The sequence below is a fragment of the Zootoca vivipara genome, chromosome 6 (genome assembly GCF_963506605.1).
Source record: "Zootoca vivipara chromosome 6, rZooViv1.1, whole genome shotgun sequence".
NCBI classification, from domain to species: Eukaryota; Metazoa; Chordata; class Lepidosauria; order Squamata; family Lacertidae; genus Zootoca; species Zootoca vivipara.
Window position 1 is genome coordinate 30,661,907 of NC_083281.1, and position 24,553 is coordinate 30,686,459.

Below are 24,553 nucleotides of genomic sequence, written 5' to 3' on the forward strand. Positions count from 1 at the left end.
TAAATTTTATATACCGCCCTATACCCGCAGGTATACACTCCTGGGCTAGATGGACCAAGAAGAGTTGATATCCCGCCTTATCACTACCCTAAGGAGTCTCAAAGCGGCTAACATTCTCCTTTCCCTTCCTCCCCCACAACAAACACTCTGTGAGGTGAGTGAAGCTGAGAGACTTCAGAGAAGTGTGACTAGCCCAAGGTCACCCAGCAGCTGCATTTGGAGGAGCGGAGACGCGAACCCGGTTCCCTAGATTACGAGTCTACCGCTCTTCACCACTACACCACACTGGCTCAATATTAAAGGTCTGACTCAATATAAGGCAGCTTACTATCTTCTGTAGCTGGTCAGCATCCGTCTGTCTTGAAAGACAATGGAGTCTGTCTCCAAGGTCAAAGTCAAACCACTGAGGAATCACAGCACCCGCTGTGGCCGTTGTGTTGTTGCTGTGTTAGCAAAACCAGTCGCCTCTCCAGGGCACAAGCCTGGTCAGTGTCTGTGGAGGCCCTGGGCTGCCCAGTTGACAAGACCTTAGCCTCGCTGAGGTGGTCCAAAGGAAAGCAGAGCAATAAGTTTGTCACAAGCTTGGCAGCAGGAGTTGCAGGAAGGAAACATACAATGTGCCATCCAACGATCTTAACGACTCCTTAGTCTTTTCTTTAGTCTTCTATTCTTATTAGAATAGCAACAAGAACAAGAATAAAATTCCAACAACATTTGGAAGGTTCTACGTGGGGGAAAGCTGGTTTCCTGTGACATGCAATGTCAGCCATTGCATGTGCTCACCTACCACTCTGAGAAACAGCTGCAGTCATCAAGAGACAGATGGATGTTCACCCGTCTAGATGGATGCTTGCCCGTCTAGAGCTGATCTCATCAAAAAGTAGACGTTTTTAAAACTCACATAACAAACATCTTCATGCTAAAGTAGAAAATCAAAAAATCTAACACCTTGCGTAAAAATAAGTCTTTCCCTCTTCTATCAAAATAAAATATAATCTGGCTAATCAACCATCTGTTCAACTCATCAAACGTGCTTTGAATATATGAAGGTAGCTAGCTGTATGGCCTGAATCCCAAGCCGGAATTAAGATTGCCAGAAGAAATATCAACAACCTCAGATATGCAGATGACACAACTTTGATGGCAGAAAGTGAGGAGGAATTAAAAAACCTCTTAATGAGGGTGAAAGAGGAGAGCACAAAATATGGTCTGAAGCTCAACATCAAAAAAACTAAGATCATGGCCACTGGTCCCATCACCTCCTGGCAAATAGAAGGGGAAGAAATGGAGGCAGTGAGAGATTTTACTTCCTTGGGTTCCATGATCACTGCAGATGGTGACAGCAGTCACAAAATTAAAAGACGTCTGCTTCTTGGGAGAAAAGCAAAGACAAGCCTAGACAGGATCTTAAAAAGCAGAGACATTGCCGACAAAGGTCCATATAGTTAAAGCTATGGTTTTCCCAGTAGTGTTGTATGGAAGTGAGAGCTGGACCATAAAGAAGGCTGATCGCCGAAGAATTGATGCTTTTGAATTCTGGTGCTGGAGGAGACTCTTGAGAGTCCCATGGGCTGCAAGAAGATCAAACCTATCCATTCTGAAGGAAATCAGCCCCGAGTGCTCACTGGAAGGACAGATCCTGAAGCTGAGGCTCCAATACTTTGGCCACCTCATGAGAAGAGAAGAATCCTAGGAAAAGACCCTGATGTTGGGAAAGATTGAGGACACTAGGAGAAGGGGACAACAGAGGACGAGATGGTTGGACAGTGTTCTCGAAGCTACGAACATGAGTTTGACCAAACTGCGGGAGGCAGTGGAAGACAGGAGTGCCTGGCGTGCTATGGTCCATGGGGTCACGAAGAGTCGGACACGACTCAATGACTAAACAACAACAACAAAGCTGTATAGCCAGTTGATACCATTTCCTGACTCCAAAACATAGCTATCCCTACTCTCTTAGAGCTAGTGCTCTGAATTAAAAATGAGCCCAAAAGAAATCAGCGTAAGACAGAAACTTGCTTTATATAGCTGGCTCTGAACAAAGAAAACAGCAGATGATCTACAGGGAAACCAGTTTCCACAGGGACAGGAGGTGTGGAGGGGAAAAAAAGGTTGTTGTTGTTTTAGAAAAAAAAGGTATCCATACACTATACAGAGGGAAACAGAATGGATCCCCTGGGTCTAGGCTTTCTCTCTCTCTCTCTCTTTTAAAAACACACACACAGAGAGGGGGGGGGGGAATTTGGGCTTTGAGCTTTTCTTTGTTTGTTACATTAATATACCACTTTGTTTGTTACATTGTGACATACACAATTCTCCTCCTCCCCATTTCATCCTCACAACAACCCCACAATGTAGGTTAGGCTGAGAGACAGTGACTGGCCCAAGGTCACCCAGTGAGCTTCATGGTTGAGTGGGGATTTGAACCCTGGCATCTCAGGTCATAGTGCAACACTCTAACCATTGCACCAAATCTACCTCCCAGCCCTTCTGCTTGGAGGCACCTACAAACAGCTCTTGTTGCACAGCAGTACAGACCAGAAGTAAAACAGGCTAAGAATTCCACTGTTTAAAGATTGCTTCTCTGCGTATATGGGCAGGGAGATGGAGTGGATGGAGTGGTGGCAGCTGATTGGGCAAGGGGCAGGGAGCCCAAACAGTAGGTGGCGCCAAAGCCAGTGGCAGGCGGAGCCAACCCATTCCAGTTGTGTCTCCAACCTCCTCCCGACTAAATTCTACAAGGGCACCACACTGAGACTAAGGTGGAGGAAGCTGAGATGTAGTGCTGCCACCTCCTGGACTGGTTGTAAGCAAGCAAGCAAGCAGGCAGGTGGAGGCTGGCAGACCGTTCCTCATTGGCCCTAAAAGTCTCCCCCGGGATAGAGGAAATGTCCAGTGATGGACAGAGACCAGGAACTATTAGGATCAGTAGATAGCCCTACAATAGTAAACCTGGCAAAGGATAGTGTCATGGACTTTGGCTGGGAAGACTTGGATTTACATTCTTGCTGAGCCATTAATCTTGTTGCTTGACCTTGGGCTGGTCACTACTTGAGCATAGCCTACCTTGCAGGGCTGTTAGTAACAGGACACAGTAGAATGTCCTACACCCAATGTGTGTGAGCTAATGCTCTGGCAGATGATGCCCTTGCTCCTAGGAAAATAGGAAGGATTAGAGCCAGTGTTGGTACTACTCAGAGTAGACCCACTGAAGTTATCGGGCATGGCTATGTTGGATTTGTTCATTTCAACTGGTCAGTTCGAAGTAGGACTAGGAAAGGATACAAATCCAAAGCCCTGTGTTCTCCCACTTCTCCGCCTAAGGACAATGGACTTGAGAGGCTTTTGTCAATTCTATGTTGCTCACTTAGCCCCCAGATGATAGCATATATTTCCTTTTGCCTGAAGAGAGGGATGTGTGTGGACTGCGGGACTGGTTTTGTTATTCACAGCTTGACTGGTGAAAAAGGAGAGTTCAAGGGAGGAAGCGTTGAATGCCGTACTCTCTACGGGGAACACGCTTCCGTGTGGAGCCTGCCGATAATTCGTCACCGGCATACATGGTCCACTGCTTGTGGGTTTTGATGTGTTCTACACCTGTGGGAACCTGCTACAAAGTCAGAAACTGCACAGCAGGGTGGGATGGCATTTGCATCCACCAGAACCAATGTTATTGAAGAGGAGGCAGGCTGATCATAATGTCAGATAGAGAGAGAGAGAGAGTAAACAAGGTTCCTGCGTGATAGACAGGGATGAGAGAAAGAGAGAGATTGCATAAACCAGACAGGCTCAAAAAGCTGTGTGTTCAGCTCCAAATAATACAGCACCACCACCCATAGAATCATAGAATTGTAGAGTTGGAAGGAACCCCAGGGGCCATCTAGTCCAACCCCTGGCACTGCAGGAATCTCAGCTAAAGCATCCATGGCAGATGGCCATCCAACCTCAAAAACCTCCAAGGAGGGAGAGGCCATTGGATGCTGCCTATGCTGCTTTCAACTCAATCCCACTTGTTCAAATGCAGGTGCAGGATCCCTCTGGAGAATAAAGGTAACGTAGTTCTCAGAACAGGAAGCAGATTCACCTAAGGATAACTGGATATTTGCTAGAGAATATATATGTGCATGTGGATGAGTTCCTCCACTTGGAAAAAAATACTAGGGGGAAGTGTTGATGAATATGAGATTGTGTATCCTATTAATTCTCACATTTTCCCCCTAGGAGTCCCTGGGACAATCCTCTGTTTTCTGTATATTCCATGCTTTCAAGACAGCTGCCAGAATTTTGACTGGAGGCAAGTGGAAGGACCATGCAACTCCCAATGTGAGTTCATCAGTACTGACTGCCATGCCAAATAAGTGCCCAAGCTCCTCAAAGGCTAAGCCTTGAGCATGCTCCGGAAAGCAGGCAGTTGCCAAGCTGGGAGGGCTTTCTTAGGGAGGGAATTTTGCAACTGAGGTGCAGCAATGAAGAGGAGCTGGTTTTTGTGCCCATCCGCCAAACATCAGAGTGAGAGGAAGCAGGTCCTCCAATACTGAATGGCACAGGTGGGTTGATACTTGCAGGAGGAAGTTCTGTAGGTATTTTGGCACCGGAGCTTTAAGGAGAAGAACCCACACGTTGAACTGAGCTTGGACACGATTTGACATGGCAACCTACACTGATGAGACAATTCTGCAAGATTCCTGTATAAAGTAGGGGGTTGGTGGCACCCGCCCTGTGGAACGCTCTCCCACCAGATGTCAAAGAGAAAAACATCTACCAGACTTTTAGAAGACATTTGAAGGCAGCCCTGTTTAGGGAAGCTTTTAATGTTTAATAGACCATTGTATTTTAATATTTTGTTGGAAGTCACCCAGAGTGGCTGGGCAAACCCAGCCAGATGGGCGGGGTCTAAATAATAAATAATAATTTATTATTATTTATTATTATTATTTATTATTATTATTATTATTATTGAGCTCTAAGGACCCTTTCAGCTCTAGAAATCCTTCGATTCTAGGAGGACTTCTGCTGGAAACCCTAGGGGGAACCTCCAGCCCTTGGGCAAAAATGTGACCCACCAAGCATTTCTATTTAGCCAGTGAGGACATTATCCCCAAGCTGTGCCCACCTGCAATGTCATATGTGTGAGGCAGGGTTTGGGGCAGGTAGCGGCACTGATGCCAATGAGCTACCCAGAGCCTTAAAGCACACTCCCAATTGTGTCCTGGCAAGAGAAAACAGGTTTTGGCTCTGCCACCGAACAGAGTCAAATTCTGCTGGATTGGCTGTGTGAGCAAGTTCCACATAGGAAACTTAACTCACGCAGCTGATGCCTGCAATCACACTTATGTGGTGCTTTGAAGTCCTGACTTTGGGGCTTCAAAGCACCCAATCACCTGGCATCATTGTGGAATTGGGCGAAAGATAGGTAGGCGAACAAAACTACCTGTCAAATTTGGCTTGCAAGGCTAAGGTCTGAGAAGGCTCTGGCCCGTGGAGGCAATAAGGTTCTCCATTGCTGCCTTAGAGGAAGCCACTCCCAGCCACAGGGGACAGGGTTGGACCAGAGAGAAAACAGCCTTAGCTGGTAGAGGGCAGTTTCCTACCTTCCAGAAGCACAGAAACTGTGCTAAGTGTGTGTTGCCACTAAGTAGGGGGGAATACAGTTCCTGTATGTCTGATAACCCAACAGCATGTGGGAAATGCTTTTTATAGAACCCCAAATATTTACTTCTTCCTATTTTATGCCCCTTTCTTTTTTAAAACACAGTGTCTGCGGTGGGAGGCAGGTTTACTTAAGGTTGCCAGGTGAAATGTACCAAACATAACATTTGAGTCCCTCTGGGTCAATTTGCAAGAGGCTTTTGCTCTCTAGGGAAAGCCTCCCATCAGGTCTCTTTCACATATGAATGTGTGAAATGTTAATAACTATGCCAGATCTTCCAGCAGGTGTCCTTTGACTGTGGCTTGTGCAAATGAAGGGAGCAAGGCACCCCAGTTCTCACAATGAATAGCTTTATCTGAAGGATCAAGGCAGGCAACAGCTGAGAACCAAGCTCACTGGCAAAAACCAAATCAGACCGAGACTGTAACTATTACCTTGGAATCTGCAGTCTAGGAATCTGAATATTTATGTTCCAAGCACCTGAGGGAATGGTAGTCACAAGTAGCATGGTGTTAACAGCACCAGATTTGAGTCTGTGATGTTCTCTGCCTCATTCCTACTAGAATCAACATGACTGGTATTCCAGTGATAATAATGATTGCACTTTCTAGCTCCCCAGATTTCAGTTTTTAAAGAAGTTAATGTGCATTTTACAAGGGGAGTGTCACTAACCTGTTCGTAACAAAGACCAAAAGCATCTTGACGATAGTGGAAGTTATGCCAGAATGGCACGGTTTGAATGAATCATGGCTTACTAAGCTAAGTTATGCTTTTCCTAAGTTGCTGTTAAACCAGGAACCGTCTAATTAACATAGTTTCCTGCTTCATTTAAACTAGAAAACTATGGCCACTATTTTTGTGGGAAATGGGATGGCCTCCTACACTGTTAAAGGCTGTGTAAAATAAGGAATTTCTGCAGATACATCTATTACCACTGCTGAAATGTTTGCTTCAGCACAACAATTAAACGTACAACAGTCCAGCAATTTTGTGTAACAGGCCACCCAAGGAATGATCCTATTAAAGGTGCAGGAGTCCTGTCCTCTTGAATAGCTAGTCACCCCCTGAGAGCAAGGCAGGCTAGTAAAACAATTACAAACCGTAATTCAGTATCCTGGTACATTCCAAATATGGTAACCAGTTACCCAGTTTGAATGAATTGTACAACTGTGATGAATTAGATACTTTCTGCTCATTGTGGAAGGGCTGGGCATGTGGGCAGGGGGAGGCTTGTGCTATTTATTTATTTATTTATTCATTCATTCTATTTCTATACTGTCCATCTGTTAAGTCCCCTGGGGGGTGGGTTACTAATTTATTAAAATACAATGAAGACTACCCGGTATGAACCAACTACACACAATACAAATTAGCGCACCCGAAAGCCAGCATTAAATAAATATAAAACCAGTGTAGAAACCAGCAAGGGAAAGGAAATGGATGCAAGAATTTAAAGAGCACCCAAAATATATAACCATTTTAATGATAGGGTTGTCAGAATGCAGTCCATTGGTGTTTCTGGTGCCACCAGACTCCTTTTTGCATGCACATTTGCAGAGATGTGTTTTGGAGGCTGGTTCACAAATTCAAGTCAGAGCCACCTGGCACTCTTTGGAAGACCAGGGGAATCAATTAAGAAGAGAGGGTGGGGAAATGAACGAGGCAGACACAGAGCAGGCTTCAGAGGTTGGCTCTGCCAAGGTGTGATGGCCTCATCAGGTGGATGTGGTTTCCGCATGCCGGGCGCCAGGCCTGAGTAATATCAATGGTGCATGAAGGATACCCAGACACAGGGGCGGATCTGCTATGAAACTAATGAAGCTTAAGCTTTGGGGTCCCTAATCCCAGAGAGGCCCCCAAAGTGACTGACTTTAGTTCACATTGCTTAATTTTGAGGGGGTCTGGTAGACTTGAAAACTACAGTGGTAACTTGGTAGTCAAACGGCTTGGCTCCTGAACAAATCAGCTCCTGAACACCGCAAACCTGGAAGTGACTGTTCCGGTTTGAGAACGTTTTTTGGAAGCCGAACATCTGACGCGGCTTCCGATTGAATGCAGTAAGCTCCTGCAGCCAATCGGAAGCCACGCCTCGGTTTTTGAATGGTTCCGGGAGTTGAATGGACTCCCAGAACGGATTAAGTTTTACAACCAAGGTACCACTGTACAAGGCACTGGAATTCTTTTATTTGCACCAGTGACTTTGACATGTGAAATAATCCAGCAATTTTAACCGGGATCTGAGATGCAGTAGTGCATTAAAACAAAACAAAAAATACCTGTCGTGATCTGTCGTGGAACAAGAAGATAACAGTGGCTACCCAGACCTCATGGTTGGATGTGAAGGGGCTCCCATATCAGTTCAAGCTTCAGGGCCCCCAAAATGTAGGTCCGCCACTGCTCAGACCTCTCCAAGTAAGTTGCTGCACAAGATGTGGGAGGAGAGAAAGAGGGGACACCCCGTTGATGCTTTCTTTTAAAAAAAAATCAGTGTCTTTGCTCACTACACTTTTAACATACCGTAAAGTTTACATTTGGCATGAGGAGAGGGGAGGGGAAAGCAACACGGGGTTCTGCTCCGCACCAGAGTTTTATTTTGTTTATTCATTTCAAGCACGTTGGTCCCACTCTTCAGCCAAAAAGGCTCCCAGAGTGGCTTTTAAATCAAACCAACCCCGTAACGGTAATTCACCCTCCACACAAATCACTGGATTTAGACTACTATACAGGAGGTCCAGAAGAAATATTATTTACACGCAGTTTTCTTTTCCTGGGGATTCATTATTAGTATTCTCTTCCGCATCTATAGAACCGGCTACAGAACCAGGGAAATTCTAATCCTGCGCAAGTGTGAATCCCTCTGGAGAATTCTGTCTAGACATTGGTTTGGTTGTAACATTATTTCCCTTTCCCCTTTCCTTCAAAAGAAAGCCTATTAATCTTATTATTTTTTTAAAGCAGAAAGCTGGTGCAAAATTGTAATCCAGGGGCAGGGAATCTTGTTCAGGGCCGAGGGCCACATTATCTCTTGAGTGATGCTCCAAGGGCCACATGCCAGTGGTGGACAGAGCCAGGAGCAGAAACAGGCAGAGTAATGTATGCAAATTTCACCATTGCACAGCAGACTAGTTTCTACACATACTTCTCCTCCATCTGTTTCAGCAAGTAGCCTTGTCAGAAGCTAAGGACACATTCCAGCCAGACAAAATGCCTGGGAGCAGTGAAAAGTGTGGTCTGAGAAGTGGGGGGCTGGAGGAGTTCTGAGGGCCAGGTAGAGACACTTGAAGGGCCACATTTGGCCCCTGGGCCTGAGGCTCTCAGCTCCTGCTGTAATCCCTATCATGATTTCAATAAAGTTGTGAATTGTTATAGCTACTCAAAACCTGGGGAAACTAGGTGTGTGTGTGTGTGTGTGTGTGTGTGTGTGTATACAAGTTTTTATTTGGTTTTCATTATTATTATTATTATTATTATTTGGCTTTTTTGTTAGTTCCTTTCTCTTTCTCAGGGAAACCCAAAACAACTTCCAAATTAAGTTATTAAATTGCATATATATTCACAAAGGAGCAAAATATATAATACAATAAAAACATTGTGATTATATTGCACTTTAGTATTTGTCCATATTTATGCAGTGCTTTTCTTCTAGGAAAAAAAGGTGTCGGTACTATGTACCCTTTAGTCCCCCCAGAAAAAAGCACTGTGTTTACGCAATGTTTGCATTTCGTAAATTCAATAAGCATTTTCCATTAACTTCAACTTTTTCCCATTCTTGTCTGCCTTCTCTCACTCTAATCAATTCCATCAGCTTATATACATTGTTGCTACCTTCCCAATTTTTGTTAACCATTCCTTCACTGTTGCTAATGACCTATTTCCCTATTTGTTCGCAATCAGCATGTGGGCAGCTATTAAAATTCCACATTAACTCTTTATGTTCTATCCCTAATAAAATTATCAGGAGATCCAATGGCAAAGTGTAAGCTGATATTTAGATTTTCCTTCTTGTAATTTGTTTGCTCAAAACATTACAGTACTCTCGCCATCTTGTTCCTTCTTATATTTTCTTCTCTATATAACTTGTTTATATTGAAACCATTGTGGGATGAGACTGATCGTTTTTGGTTTTTTTTTTTTTGCAGTGCCCATTATTTACAATTTCTTTACATGCAATGCAGATCATTATCCAACCAATTAGATATTTGGCATCCAGTCAGGGGTGTCAACTTGAATAAAATATTTGGGGAGCCTGGTAAGTCCCACCCCACATAATCGATCACATGATGCTGCACATACACACCATTTGAACTGCAGTGTCCATCAACTTTGGGGGGAGGGGAGACTCAGCCCCCTCAAATATTTTATTAGGGGGTGGCAGAAGGATAGCAGCCCCAGGAGTCGGCTCCTATGCCTCCAGTCTTAAAATCTTTGGGGGAAAAAGATGTGAACAAGGATCTATGAAGTGTTAACATTATTTTTAAACCACTCCAACCTTCTAGTACAGCCTCTAAAGGTAAAAGGACCCCTGACCATTAGGTCCAGTCGTGGACGACTCTGGGGTTGCGGTGCTCATCTCGCTTTATTGGCCAAGGGAGCCGGCGTACCACTTCCGGGTCATGTGGCCAGCATGACTAAGCCGCTTCTGGCGAACCAGAGAAATGCACGGAAACGCTGTTTACCTTCCCACCTATTTATCTACTTGCACTTTGACGTGCTTTCAAACTGCTAGGTTGGCAGGAGCTGGGACCGAGCAACGGGAGCTCACCCCATCGCGGGGATTGGAACCGCCGACCTTCTGATTGGCAAGCCCTAGGCTCTGTGGTTTAGACCACAGTGCCACCCGCGTCCAGTACAGCCTCTACACGAGGATTAAACCAAAAAACTTCCTCGTTATTCTGTGCCATTATAGTTGGTCCTGCCAAACGTATAACCTGAACGCAGATTTTTGGGTTTCCCCCCCCCCTCACTCTGCTCTTACAACAGGGCCGCTGTTGCTTTATGTGTCTATTGACCATGGGATAATGCTGGCTTGGATTCACCGCTGAAAACCTGACAGCTGAGGATTGCTTTTTAAAAAGTAAAGATCAATAAGAAAAGCTGAGAATTCTACATTTTGAGAGAGGGGGTATGAATGTCCATGCCACGAGCAAATTACAGGAAGCTGTCACGTCACCTATTTTTGTGGGTGTCCGTCGTTCAAAATGCAGACATGTGCATCTCTCGCGTGATAAATGTGCTATGCCCAAGACACACACAGCCAGCTCCCAACATTAAGAGACTGATGAATCCCTGCTTTGAAAACTAAGGATATGCATAAGCACAGGACGACTTACTCATGCTTCCTAGGTTTTCCACGTATTATTAATGTTCGAAGTTCCTGAAAGGTGTCAGGTGTAGTTTGACATTTCCACACAGTAGCATTTAACAGGGGCGGGTGGAAAGCATATTTCACTTTCTTTCTTTTCAATACTCAAAAGAACTTTACTTTCAGAAACATATAACCGAGAAGAATACATTTACAATCTCTTTTCTTTTTGCGCATTTTAAATTGCTTTATTGAACTTAAAAAAAGAGCATTACACAAAATCAAAATTGCCCATAACAAATAGACTTCCAAAAATTATCAGTATCTATTACACATTGCCACAGTCTTCTTCTAGTTCGATTGACTCCCCGCCAACTCCATCTAACTTTAAATGTATATTTATCTAGCACACTATTTGTATCTATTTTAAATAACTGCATAGCCATGATAATGTACTTTCTTAAACCTTTTCAGTATATAACAGAAGCTATTCAAAGGCTGCCACAGATTTTATATTGTTGCAATCTTTTATGTAGTTTTCAAATAAACCCCATTTGTTAAAAAATACTTGATCATGGTCTCTTAATTCTTCCTGATAGCTTAGCTAATTCTGCACACTCCATTAATTTTTGTTGCCACTCCAATTTTATATATGGTGTATACATATGTTATATATGGTAACAGAACTTGGCAAAGATTTAGAAAGTGGCAACAAAAATTTCACTTTCTAAATCTTTGCCAAGTTCTGTTACCAGATATAATGCTCCTTTTTTCTCTCAACTTCCATATGACAGCAGCCAATGAACTCTAACAATATTCCCAAGTGCCACTGAACGTTATATTTGAAGGCAAGCACCGATGACAAGCCAAAGATCTGCCCCGTATTTACTTATTTATTGTAAATATTTTAAAGATGCCCATCTCCCAGACACAAAATGTTCCGACAAATACCAAAGAAAGGAGGGGCCAAAAATATGTGAATGTTGGTGCAACTCCCATCAGCCCAAACCACATGGCCAATATCTGGAGGGCACCAGGTTGGGAAAGGCTGTTTTAAGTTTTCCTTGCAGGACAGCACCCCGAACTTTTGATCATTGTAGGCTGTAAATCCTATAATCATTTTTCTGGGAGCAATCCCCATTGAATTCAATAGGTTGTGCCTAAGTAGGTTTTACTCAGAGTAGTCCCATTAACATTAAAGGGCATGCTTGAGTAGGGCGTGTTGAATTTTTCAACTTTCAAATTCCCCAAAAATGAGGGGTACTAAAAAGTTGTACGGTGACTCGGAAATTCTAAAGATATTTTGGTTAAACCAATATAATTTAATTTTGCTTCGTAAATAAGATGTGTGTAAAAACTGCATAGAAACTAATGAAAGTGATTGGTGTGCATGCACACAAAAGCTCATACCTATGACAAACTTAGTTTAGGTGCTACTGGAAGGATTTTTATTTATTTTTTGTTTCCACATTATTGCAGTTATATTACATATTAACATCATTTCTATTTAATATTATTATTTATTGAATTTATATACCATCCTATACCCAGAGGTCTCAGGGCGGTTCACATAACAAGATCAACATAAAAACCACAATATATATAATCAAAATAAAAAAGCAACCCAATAACATACATATTTTATATTACTTGAGAGTTTCAGAAGGTATCATTAAAATTCTTTGATTTTCCAAGGGCAGTTTATTTGCTTCTTAATCAAACATAGAGACTTACTAAACTAAATGTTGGCCAAACACAAAAATAATAGCAGCTCTTAATTCCTCACACCCTCACTGAAGAAATTTGCAAAAATTAAGTTTTGCCCCATAAAATGACATGTCCTCACTAAATTTTGGTGGGTCTCCTTAGACTAAAACTACCGGTAGCATGGATACAGCATCAATCTGCTGCACACTTACTCAGAAGAAAGTCCAATTGGACCACGTGGTGCTTCCTTTTGAGCATAAGATCCACCAGCAACCACTTTCCTTTCTGCACCTTCTTAAGGGAGATCCTTTATAGAGGTGGGATAATTAGTAAGGCACACAATATTCTCTATGCATCCACGTGTGTGCGCGCTTATACAGGGTATGTATGTACCCTGTTTCTCCTATTTTAAGACGTAGTCATAAAATAAGCCATAGCAAGATTTTTAAGGTATATATGTATGTCTATCTTCTGAAAAGAGCTAAAATTATGCTTCCTGTACATGTCATGCCAGTCAATGTAAAAAATAAAATAAAAAATAAAAAGATTTGGGGACAGGCATTCATTCAGCCCAGTCAATTGTCAAATATGACTGACAGCGTTCTTGAAGATGTGGGATCAGCACATGCATAACCAGTGTTTAAAAATATACATTTTTCTCAAGTTCAATATTTGTCATCTATGCATTTTGCAGGAGCTACGATGCCATTGTAAAAGGGTGGCATTAATCAGACTGTGGCTGCCTACACTGCCTACATTCAAAGCCAATTTCCTGCCAAAGAATTCTGAGAAGTGTAGTTTTTTTATGGCTGCTGGGAATTATAGCTCTTTTGGGGGGGGGGGGTAAACTATGGTTCTCAGGATTCCTTGTGCGGTGTGTAGACAGCCTGTATAGATTATAGATCATTTGTATTTTTCAAAGGCAGTGACGGTGAGCAGCCGCAACAGTCCACACACACGTCTTGGGCTGGCAGCAAGAATCAGCAAGGGCTGTTCCTCACCTCCGAGAAGTTAAAAAGTCTGGTTTGTAACCCAGAACTTTCTCAAATCTTTAACTAAACACACAGGTTGCCAGCGTGGAAAGCCATTTCGGCACACAGGTATCACAAATGTGCAGAGTTGAGGAATGAACACAGAAGCAGAATGGCCTATACTTGGATCCGGCCCACGGTTGGAAAACCTTGTGACCTGCTAGGTGCTGCTGGCTTCCGACTCCTACCAGCGTAGCCATAGCTCAGGGATGATGGGAGCTGCAGTGCGACAATATATGGACGGCCTCAGGCATGGTCCAGAGAGAGAGAAGATGCCTCACCACTCTTTGAACAGCATCTTCTCCCAGGGGACTCATTGGACTCCGATGCTGCCTCTCTCTCCTCAGCCACAGCTCTCTTCTCCCATGCATACAGGAGCCTTGAGGGAGCAGACCAAAGGTCCACCTGTTCCTCAGCATCCTGCTTCTCGCAGTGGCCAGCCGGTTGCCTCTGGGAACCCCACAAGCAGGGCATGAAGGCAGTGGCTCTCTCCCACTGAGCAGCAGGTATTTCAGTGGCACACTAACACTGAATCTGCAACACTATGACTGAATCTACATCTTGCGGCAACATACTCACAGAATTCATACAAGTCGGAAGGGATCTCAACGTCCAGCCTGCATTCCGATACAGGGAACCCACTACTCTCGCATTCAAAGCATCAACAAATCCCATACAACACACTGTGTGCCAAAGTACTTTATTTCATAACAAGATAATAATAAGAATAGTTTATTATTTATACCCCGCCCATCTGGCTGGGTTTCCCCAGCCACTCTGGGTGGCTTCCAACAGAAAAATAAAATACAACAATCTATTAAACATTAAAAGCCTCCCTAAGAACATAGGAAAGTGTCATCAGACAATCGATAGGTCTATCTACTTCAGTATACATGATGGACAGACAGCGTGGTGTCCTCCATATCTTGTTGGAATACAATTCCCATCATCCTTGGCCACTGTCTATGCCAGCTGAAGCCGATGGGAGTTGTAGTCCAAAATCACCTGGAGGGAACCATGCTGGCAAACTCTGCCCTGCCCTGAGTGACTGAGTCTGTCCAGGGTTTCAGACAGGGTTTCATTCCCAGTCCTACCTGGAGAAATCAAGGGCTGAACCTGAGACCTTCTGCATACAAAGCAGCTGTTCCATCACTGAGCTAGGGGTCCTTCCCCCGGTCTGTCTGCAACCCATTGCCCATCAATTTCATAAGATGCTCCCAATACCACACAGGTTGTTTTTTATACATGCAACTGACCCGTGGCTTTCTCAGAATGTTACAGGAGCTTCTTGCAACGCAAGAAGATTGCTCCTAGCTGTGACCACAGCATGCTCCTTGTACAGGGACCCCGTTTTCTCCTTCCTTCCTTCCTTCCTTCCTTCCTTCCTTCCTTCCTTCCTTTCCCAGAAGAGCTGCAGGGTGGTGGCAAAAGCAGTACAGCTAAACAGGACATAAATGTTTTCTGAGGTTGTGTAAAAAGCCCAGCAAGTGGGGGTGGGGAGGGAGGGAGGGAGAAGAAAGGGGGCGGGGAGACAGTGTCCAGTGAGCAAGAACAGCTCTCTCCTGCAAAAGGGGATCCTGGCTTCCAATAATAGAAGACAGAACTAGACATGAGGCAATGCATAAGAAAACAGCTGGTTTGGTTCTGCATTTTCTAGTCTCCAGCAGTGGAAATCTTAATTTCACAAGAAAAGAACACTCCCAGATTCCCCCCCAGCCCCAGGCCACTTGTCAGCAGGTCCAGAGTTTGCATTATAAATCACAGCACACTCTTAAGCTTTACATTTCTTCCAGGGGAACCTGACTCCAGTTATGTTCAGTTCTAAAAAGGGATGTTGTTCAGAGGTGGCCCGTGGGGACCAGACCCTGGCGGGGTGTATCCAGTGCAAGTCCTACTCTGAGCAGAGGCACTGAAATTAATAGACGTGACTAACTTTGGTCCATTAATGGCACCCTCGCTGAGTGGCAGAGCATCTGCTTTGCATGCAGAAGGTCCCAGGTTCAATCCCCAGGCATCTCCAGGTAGGGCTGGGAGGGGCTCCTGCCTGAAACCTTGGAGAGCAACTGCCAGCCAGTGTAGACAATACTGAACTAGATGGACCAGGGTCTGAATCAGTAAAAGGAAGCTTCCTACATTAATTTCAGTGGGTCTGCTCTGAAAAGAACTTAGCTGAATACCACCCCCCACAGTCATATCCAGCTAAGTTTTACTCAAAACCAATTGATGTAAATTACTGGGCATTAACTTAGTCATTTTTTATCTTTGTTTTCTATTATTATTATTATTATTATTATTATTATTATTATTATTACTATATTTTGACAAAGTAATAATCATAAATAAATAAGATAAAAATGTGCACTCCACCACTGAGACCATTCTATTATAACTATCCAACCTCCCAAAATTTCAATACCTCTTGCGATGGTTTGACCCCTTTCTGTTTTAACAGTACAAATTCTACAAACACCTTCCATATCTCCTCAAAAATCATTTCTCCTGCATATTCCCCGTCTTACCTTAATGGTACATGTTAATTTATTGTTAATAGCTATATCCCACATCTCTTTATACCATTCTTCCATTTTATATTCTGTTTGCCCCTTCTACTTCCTGAATAGACCTTGGCTGAATACCACCTCCCACAGTCATACCCAGTTAAGTTTTACTCAACCCCAATTGATGGAAATTAATGGGCATTAATGTTCATTCATTTCAGGGAATCTACTCTGCCCCAAACTTGGTTGTATACCACTCTGGGTCTCTTACCCCCAGACCATTGATCTCTTGCCCTTCTCTTCTTTAAAACTTTTTTAAACTTTACCTGCCGAATGGCTGCTGCCACCCACCATCTTAATTCACCCAGAGGGATCTATGCTTATAAATCAGCACCAACAATTTTTGCCCTGTACCTAGCTAGCATGGCCTCTGATACCAAGGGTCAAGGATGGAAAAGCAGGTGTGGAAAGGGAAGAATGCTTTGCATCCCAACCAACTCTGGCCACGAATTTCCACGCATTTTATCCTCAGTCTGGAACATGCTTGTCAGTTTCAGGTCACATGTCTCGGTAAAGCAGCGCATATTAATTTCCACTGAGCAGGATTAAGCAGCTTAACTCATTACAGCTCATTTAGTGAGGCTTAATGCATTTTTTAAAATTATTTAGCTTTTAAATAACAGTAATAATAAAGGTGCTCCATTCTATTGGCCTTAATCTGCAGCAGAACGTCACACACACCCGGCCGCTGCCACCTGGCCTTAAACATATTTATCAGCTAGCACATCCCTTTAGTTTTAATAGAATTTTTTATTTCTAAGAAACATGCTTAGGACCACCACAATTTTTGAAATAAATAAATACACAACTTGGAACAAAGAGAGGACTTGTCTGTCCCCTCTCAGCTTGGGAAATGAAGCAGGTCTCTCACTGTGCCATCTATTTAAAACGTTGACAAGAGCACCATCACAAAAGGATCTTTTGCTGTTCTCAAGCACCATAACAACTTTTTGACATTTCTTCGAATTCTCTCTGCCTCTGAAGCTGGAGGCCCCCTGTGGCCACTGCCTGACCCCATCAACGTTCACAAAAATTGCCCAGTTCCTTTTCATAAGTTATCCACAACAGCACCACAACTTGTAGCAGCAAAAACGCCACCAGCTAAGGATGGGCTTTGCACAGAAGGACTTGCTTTCCTCTGTCCGGAATCGCCTACCAATAATTTACACTGCAAATGCCACTATTTCTAGCCTTAAGAGAAAGAGAGGAAGTTGCACCAACCGTCCCTCCTAATTTACGTGCTTCTTGTCTGTGGTACTAAACTCTACATTCACCAAGCCTTAGATCAGCTACACACTGGCCATTCCATCTCCACCAACGAGGGGGAAGGTCATAGCTATTTGATCAGTTTGCTGTGACATTTTGATAGGTTGCTTCCTGCCGAAATGAATAAGCAATAAAAAAAAAATCCTATTCTATAGGAAAGCAATACAGAAATAATTTGCACTGATTTCCCTTCTAGCTATCCCAAAGCAAACAGGTCTGTGGCCCTCTAGGCGCTACTGAACTACAATTCCCATCACCCACGACCATTGGCTATGCTGGCTGGGGCTGATGGGAGCCAGAGTGCAGTAACTTCTGGATATCTTCAAGTTCCCTATCCCTTCTGCAAAAATCACTAGGAAGTTAAGCTCCGTTGAACTTAGTGGGACTTGCTGCTGAGTAAGCATACATAGGTTGTGCCTCTAAGACACTCCTTTTCATACCCAGACACTTTAAAAAATAAAATAGGGGTGTTGATCAAGCAGACCTTACTGGGTCCATACAAACCAAACCTATTTAATCCTGGCCTCGCGTCAAGGCTGGGTAGACAAAAGAAAGGGAGCAGGGACAGCCGTCCCCTTCCCTCCGTCCCACAAATCTGGCCCAAATAAATCCCGATCCAGGACGCGGGTGACAACACCACCCCACCACCCCGATGCTCCGTGCCACCACAGCCCCCAACAGAGACTTTGCATCACATTCAAGACGACCCCCCCCCCTTCCCCGGCTGCAATTCCTGTCCGAGAGGCCGTGGCTCGCTTCGTCTGCTTTCGAGGGCTGGCGCTTGGCCTTCGCCTGGCAGAAGCTCAAGAGAAACAAGCCCTCTCGGGAAGAACAGGACACACGGGGCAGCCGTTTCTGCAGCCAGCTTTAAAAAGAAAAGTCGAGTCCCCGTGGCGCATTCAAGGGGAGTGAGTGACCTCATCGGAGAGGAGACGTGCCCGAGTGTTACGACAACCGGCCCCCATCGGGGGACCCGGGGCTGCCTCCCCGATCCCTCCAGAGCCGCCACTCCTCCCTCTTTCCCAGCTGACCAGAGTTGATAAGGGAGAAGCACAGCCCATCAGTGCCACCACCTCCCCCAGCATCTGCTTACCGAGACTTTGCTGCTGCTTCTGCCACTGTCGTCGGATCCCCTCTCCTTGCAGCCGCCTTCTTGCCCATGCCTGCTCTCCCGCTAAGTGAGGAACCCTGAGACGCCGGCGGGGGGGGGGGGGGAGAGAGAAATTTCCCTCCGGCGAGCCTCGGCAGAAAAGGGTTATTTTAAAGCTCCTTATTTGGGCAGTGATGTCAAGGGAAGTTGTTCAGGCAGCACCACCCACTTTCCTCTCGCGCGCGTCCCTTCCAGTTTTCTCCTCCTCCTTCGCCCTATTCACTACACATTTGTTTCTTGTGGTCCGGCAGCGGCTTTCGCTACGGAAAAAAGGACTCCTTCGATCAGCCGTTGCCCGGCTCTCCTTTTTGCACCCCAACAGCAACGGTACCCCAAAATAAAAAGGAGGGGAAGTGCCCTTTCTTTTCTGTGGTGCTTTGTTTACGCGTAGCAGGTGAGCGAAAGGAGGGATGCCGCCGGGGTAAGGCGACTCCAGGAATGAATGAAAAGCAGCAAATTCGTGTTTTGCAGCCAGATGGTCCAAGGCAGGTTTACTCGGAAGCAAGACGCGCTGTGTCAAATGGGGCTTTCTCCCAAGTAGGGATACAGTATATAGAATTGAAGCTTATGCACAGAGAGGGAGGCGTGGAGACTCTCTCTCACACACACAGTCTCTACACCAAACCTGAACCAGGCAACGGTGAGCTTCGTCTGGCAAGAGGGAGAACGCCTGTGAGGCAGGCAGCCCATCAGAGAGAAGGGGGCTACTCTGCACATGCTCCGAGTAGGCGGAGCACAAGATCCTGTGGGGAGACACACGCGCACCCCTGGGATGTGTCACAGTCACCGTGAGAGGGAGGGAGTGTTGAGGAGGCGAGGAGGTGGCACGATTTTCATTATTATTTTTACATGGGCGAAGGCCGAATAGCGAGAACCAGCACTTCTTGGCGGATTCGAACTGGGAGCCACATAGGAAGCACGAGTTGACGGCTTCTCACAGACAGCCACCGCACGCTCCAGAGACGGGCTGATGGCCCGGGGAGACGTGTGGTCGTGGTGTTGATTCTCAGGCGTGAACGCGGTTCACCCCGGGTTACCTCTTTAAAGGACCAGGAGGAAGGGAACACTGAACGAACACACTCGGGGGGAATTTGGCGAGGAGGATCCGACGACGGAGCGTCCCCAAGGTGCCAGCTCGCGGCGGTGCCAGCTCGCGCCTCGCTCGGGGCAACGCCTGCCTGGGCTTCCCCAGTCCGCATCATCTGAGTCAGCTCCAGCCCCAGCTGAGCGCCCGCCTCCTGGGGCCGCCCCTAGGCCGGCCGGTCTCCTGCTTGGCTCTCCTGCGCAGAGCCTCCGACGGCGAACTGGGCGCACCTGAAACGCCCGCCGACCGGGTTTGCTGATCTGCCAGTCTGTCCCGGCCTAGCCGCTTCCCAAAGCACCCCATTCATCACTCTGGGGCACCGGCGGCCCTCCGTCGCCCCGGCTCCCCCGCCTCCATTCAGGGCCGGCTTGACAAAAATGAATTCAGCTCCGGCCCTGGCCCATTGAGTAAGCGCCGCCCACGGCTTCTCCCCCGCAGCGAGGAGATGAAAGGCGTTCTTGAGTCATTTCCCCCTCCCGGCATGACTAACACCCTCCCTCAATGAGGAAACCAGATGAAGCTATTTAAAACACGCTCGCTCACACAAAGGCCTCTCAAGGGTGCAGGGATTTCAGTGCATGTGCGCCCGCACCACCCAGCATGCATGTGCTCCTCGCAAGGGCGGGGGGGGGGGTAGGTTAAGCAGTAGGCGACCTTAGGTTCGGTGAGGGTCCTATGGTTCGGTGAGGGTCTAAGCACAGCTTCCCCTTCTACACCCTGATAGCTGAATAGTGTAGTGTTAAAAGTCTGACCTAGGAATGGGGAGAGGCAGGTTCAAAATCCCCACTCGGCTAGAAACCTCAGACCCTCCCTGTTTCTCAGGATAATAATCTACCTTGCAGGGGTGTTGCAAGGACAAAACAAGGTGGAATAATGCGCAGCTGCCTTGAACTTGATGGGGAGTGAAGGATTAAAAAAAAAAGCAAGAAGGGAGGGGCAGAAGCAGGTAGGAAACCTGTGGCCAGCCAGAGAAGGTCACAATATAACTCCCATCATCACTGGCTATTGGCCACATGTCCTGGAGCTGTTGAGAGCTGGAGTCCAACAACATCTAAAGGGATGCGCTTTCTCAATCCATGGGCTACAACTTACTGCCACCTTAAGATCCAGAAACCATGCATTCCCAACCCACTCATTTACCTGAGGGGGAAACACTCTGTACATAGAATCATAGAGTTGGAAGAGACCACAAGGGTCATCCAGTCCAACCCCCTGCCAAGCAGGAAACACCATCAAAGCATTCTTGACATATGCCTATCAAGCCTCTGCTTAAAGACCTCCAAAGAAGGAGACTCCACCACACTCCTTCGGCACATTCCACTGCCGAACAGCTCTTACTGTCAGGAAGTTCTTACATGCTCAAAGCTACATTTTAATTGTTATGGGTTTTGTTTTGGTTGCTTTCCCTGCACCTGAAGTGATTCTTCAGGCCCAGAGCAGTCGCATAATAAAGGCATGATGTCCGGAGGGATTGTAATGCCTCCCTGTCATACTGTTATAAGGATCACAATATCCATTGCAAGGATTACCACAAAATAATAGCCTTGTCCGGGCAATTAAGGAGCATGGGAAAGCAGGAAGATCTGTAGGCTGCATCTAAGCACATTACCTAAACATGTTCTGCCTGTGGTCAGGATCCCTATTTGAGTCTCCAGGGTCCCCCCACCCCCACCCCATTTTGGAAATGCTGCACAGGAATAGCACAGTTCCCTCTAGACTAATGTGGATCACACCTTGGCTAGGGAGTGTTGCACAAGTTTCTGCTTGCCCCTTTGCATGCTCAAACTTTAAATGCCTGAAGAGGGCTACGGGTTTTTTTTGAGGGGGTTGTTCCTGGCTTCTCCTCAGCTTAAACCTCTTGCTCTAGTGCAGGGGTCACCAGCCTTTTTGAATCAGTAGGCATATTTTGTTTTTTGAGAGGGGGCTGGAGGCTCCAGCCACAAAACAGGTGTGTGTGTGTGGCATAATGCAAAATGGCTGTTAGGGTGCAGAGATGTGGCATAATGCAGAATCAGAGTGACCTTCCCCCGCGACAACCTTATGCTTACTGTGAGAAATCAGCTGTGTCCTGCTGGTGAAGATCACACATGGCCCCTTTCACTTGAAATTTCCTGTGAAGGAAAAAGCCTATGAACCCCTTCTCTCCAGGACATTGGGAACTTCTGTGACCAGGGCCGTCTCTAGGCCCAGGTCCGGTGGCACGGGGCGCCAGGGCACCGATGTGCCCACTGAGAGGCGCGGCTGAGGCGGCCCCAGGCGTGCCTCTCAGCTGTTCAGAGGCTTCAGGCTGCTCTCGGGAGGCACGCGGGCCTGGGGCCACCTCCGCCACACGCAGGGGCATCGCAACAGGGGGCAGCCCCTACGGCAGGTTGGGTGGCGCAGTGCATCTGCGCCCGTGGCAGCCGCGCTGGGAAACGGGGCGGGGGCGGGGCGCCGGAGGGATCCATCGCACCAAGGCGCCAGGGCGCCAGGCATGCTTAAGACGGCTCTGTCTGTGACATTTCCCTATTTCTGACTGAAAGGCGGGGAATATTATAGCAAAGGTAGGAAACCTGTGGCCCTCCAGGTGCCGTTGGGATTCCTAATGTCTGTTGGCGCCAGCCTACATGAACAATGGTCAGGGATGATGAGAGCAGCAGCCCAGGAACCCCTGGCAAGCCGAAGTTTCCCCTTCCCTGGTGTTTTACAGGCATGCAAATTGATTGTTTTTATGGTGTTAGGTAACTGAAAGGCAGTTATCAACAAAGGCAGGACAGACAGTTGCTAGATCTAACTTTTAAAGAAAGGCTCCGTCTTGGAAAACTGTCCCGATGTTTGCCTAGATGCAACCCTCAGCCTAGTCTTACCATTTCAAGCCAGTCTTTGCCAGAGACGGAAGGAGTTTGCCTCAAACTTGGAAAGTACATGTTTACTTAGCAATAGAAAGTTGCCTCAAGCTTGGGACAATTGTTTGCTTTGTGGGGGCCTGGTATGCACACTCAGCCCCCGCTGCAAACCATACACTCTTTTTTAATGACTCAGCAGGGCACACACCGTTAAGTTGCTCTCTGCAACTGGCATAAAATTTTGGGTGCCCTTTTTAAAGTTCCCAACAACAGAGGCACATTTTCAATTGGAACACAAATCCACCCGTCAGCCAGAATTTATCTACTTACATGTTGCACTTCTCAAACTATTTTTATTTGTTAAACTTATATGCCACCCTTCGTCAAGAGATCCCAGGGTGGTTCACAGAGTTTGGGGAACCCTTGTCTACACCCACTGACAGCGTTTTTCCAGAGTTTCAGGCAGGGATCTCTCCCAGCCCTACCTGGAGGTGCAGGCAGGGACTAGATGTGGGATATTTTGCATGCAATATTACAGAGCTATTGCCCTTCCCAGAAGGAAAAGGAGGGTGCCTAAAACTTTTGGAGATCGCCAGGTTGGGGAAGGCTGACCTACACTGTTAACCATCAGCTCTCTAGGGTTTCAGACACCCGGTCCTTACCTGGAGATGTCAGGGAGTAAACTTGCCTGCTCAGCAGATGCTCCACCACTGAGCTACTGCTATTCAGGAATTATTTGGGCTAATGTCACCAGACCAGTTGATTTGTCAGCACAGCATGATGCTCTCCTGCCCGATTCGTTTGCAAAAAAAGAAAAGGAGAGGTTGCAATTGCAGTTGGTTTGGAGGTGTTCCGAAACAAGGGCACTGCTTGTGGGCTGTGGAATGCCTGGCAAACTCTAGAGTGCCGGGAGGGACGACAAAAAGCCTTGGGAAGTCTTCACACCCGATCTCACGGGACTTTTGCCAGCACAAAAACATGTTTCTAAGCTTGTACAGCCCAGTCCTCCAGGACTATATCAATGCCTGATCATGACGAGCAGCTGTTTCAGATGAGCGTACCATTTAAACAAATATCAGAGGGTTTCTTTCTTTTAGTCTGTGCGAAGACCTGGCAGAGTAGCGTCTCCACTATGCTGGCATAGAGCTGGCATTGAGGGGGAAAGTGGGAAATTTGCCATCAGCACTTAATTTCTAAAATGGAACATGCTGGCGTTCTTTTCTGGAGCTTTTTATTAGCCTGGCAGCAGATATTCCCCCAACAACAAATAGGTGGCAGACAGTTGTGGTTGCCCAGAGGTTAAAACAAGACACGTTTTCTACGTTACAGAAATTTCCCACCTTCCCTCCAAGGAGCTCGTGAAAGCTTACATGACTCTTCTTCCACTCCTGCCATTTTATTCTCACAACCACCCTGCTAGGTTGGGCTGTGAGATGGTGAGTGGGTCACCCAGGGAACTTCATGGCTGAGAAGGGATCTGTGCCTTAGTCTTCCCAGTCCTAGTCCAGTGCTCTAACTGCTATAACCACACCAGCTCTGAATTTTGAACACAATGACATTGGGTTGCAGAGCTGCTACATTTCAATACTCCTTAAGTCCAAAGGTTTTTGGGTGAGGTGCAAAACAAAGGTGAAAAAACATAAAATAGAAGAATGGTACAATAAGCCATCGTGCAAAATGCAAAACACACCCTAATTATAGCAGCCACAGAACAAAACCAAAGTAATGGGGAGTGAGGAAATGAAAGATAATAGAATCATAGAATTGAGTTGGAAGGGAAACTGGTGATCATCTAATCCAATTCCCTGCAGTGCGGGAATATCCAGCTGTCCTGTACGGGGATCAAACCTGCAACCTTAGCATTATCAGCACTGTGCTCCAACCAACTGAGCTATCCAGGCCGATGTTCTCTACTTCTTTAAATTATTTAAAATCTTGCCCTACTTTCCAAAAGTTAAGGCTTTCATCCAAAGGAACATG

The 24,553-nt window shown here is 46.0% G+C and overlaps 1 protein-coding gene across 4 annotated transcripts in view; it reads right to left on the bottom strand.

Annotated features, from left to right (window-relative positions):
- The window catches only part of HIVEP3 (HIVEP zinc finger 3), a 239,699-nt gene that overhangs the window by 77,692 nt on the left and 137,454 nt on the right, over positions 1-24,553 (bottom strand). The window contains exon 1 of one of the 4 annotated variants that reach the window (XM_035120903.2): positions 18,608-22,158. The exons of the other annotated variants lie outside the window; for them this stretch is intronic. The gene's annotated coding sequence lies outside the window, so the exon portion shown is untranslated. Of the gene's footprint in view, positions 1-18,607; positions 22,159-24,553 lie in introns of those variants that run through there. 4 annotated transcript variants of the gene reach the window in all.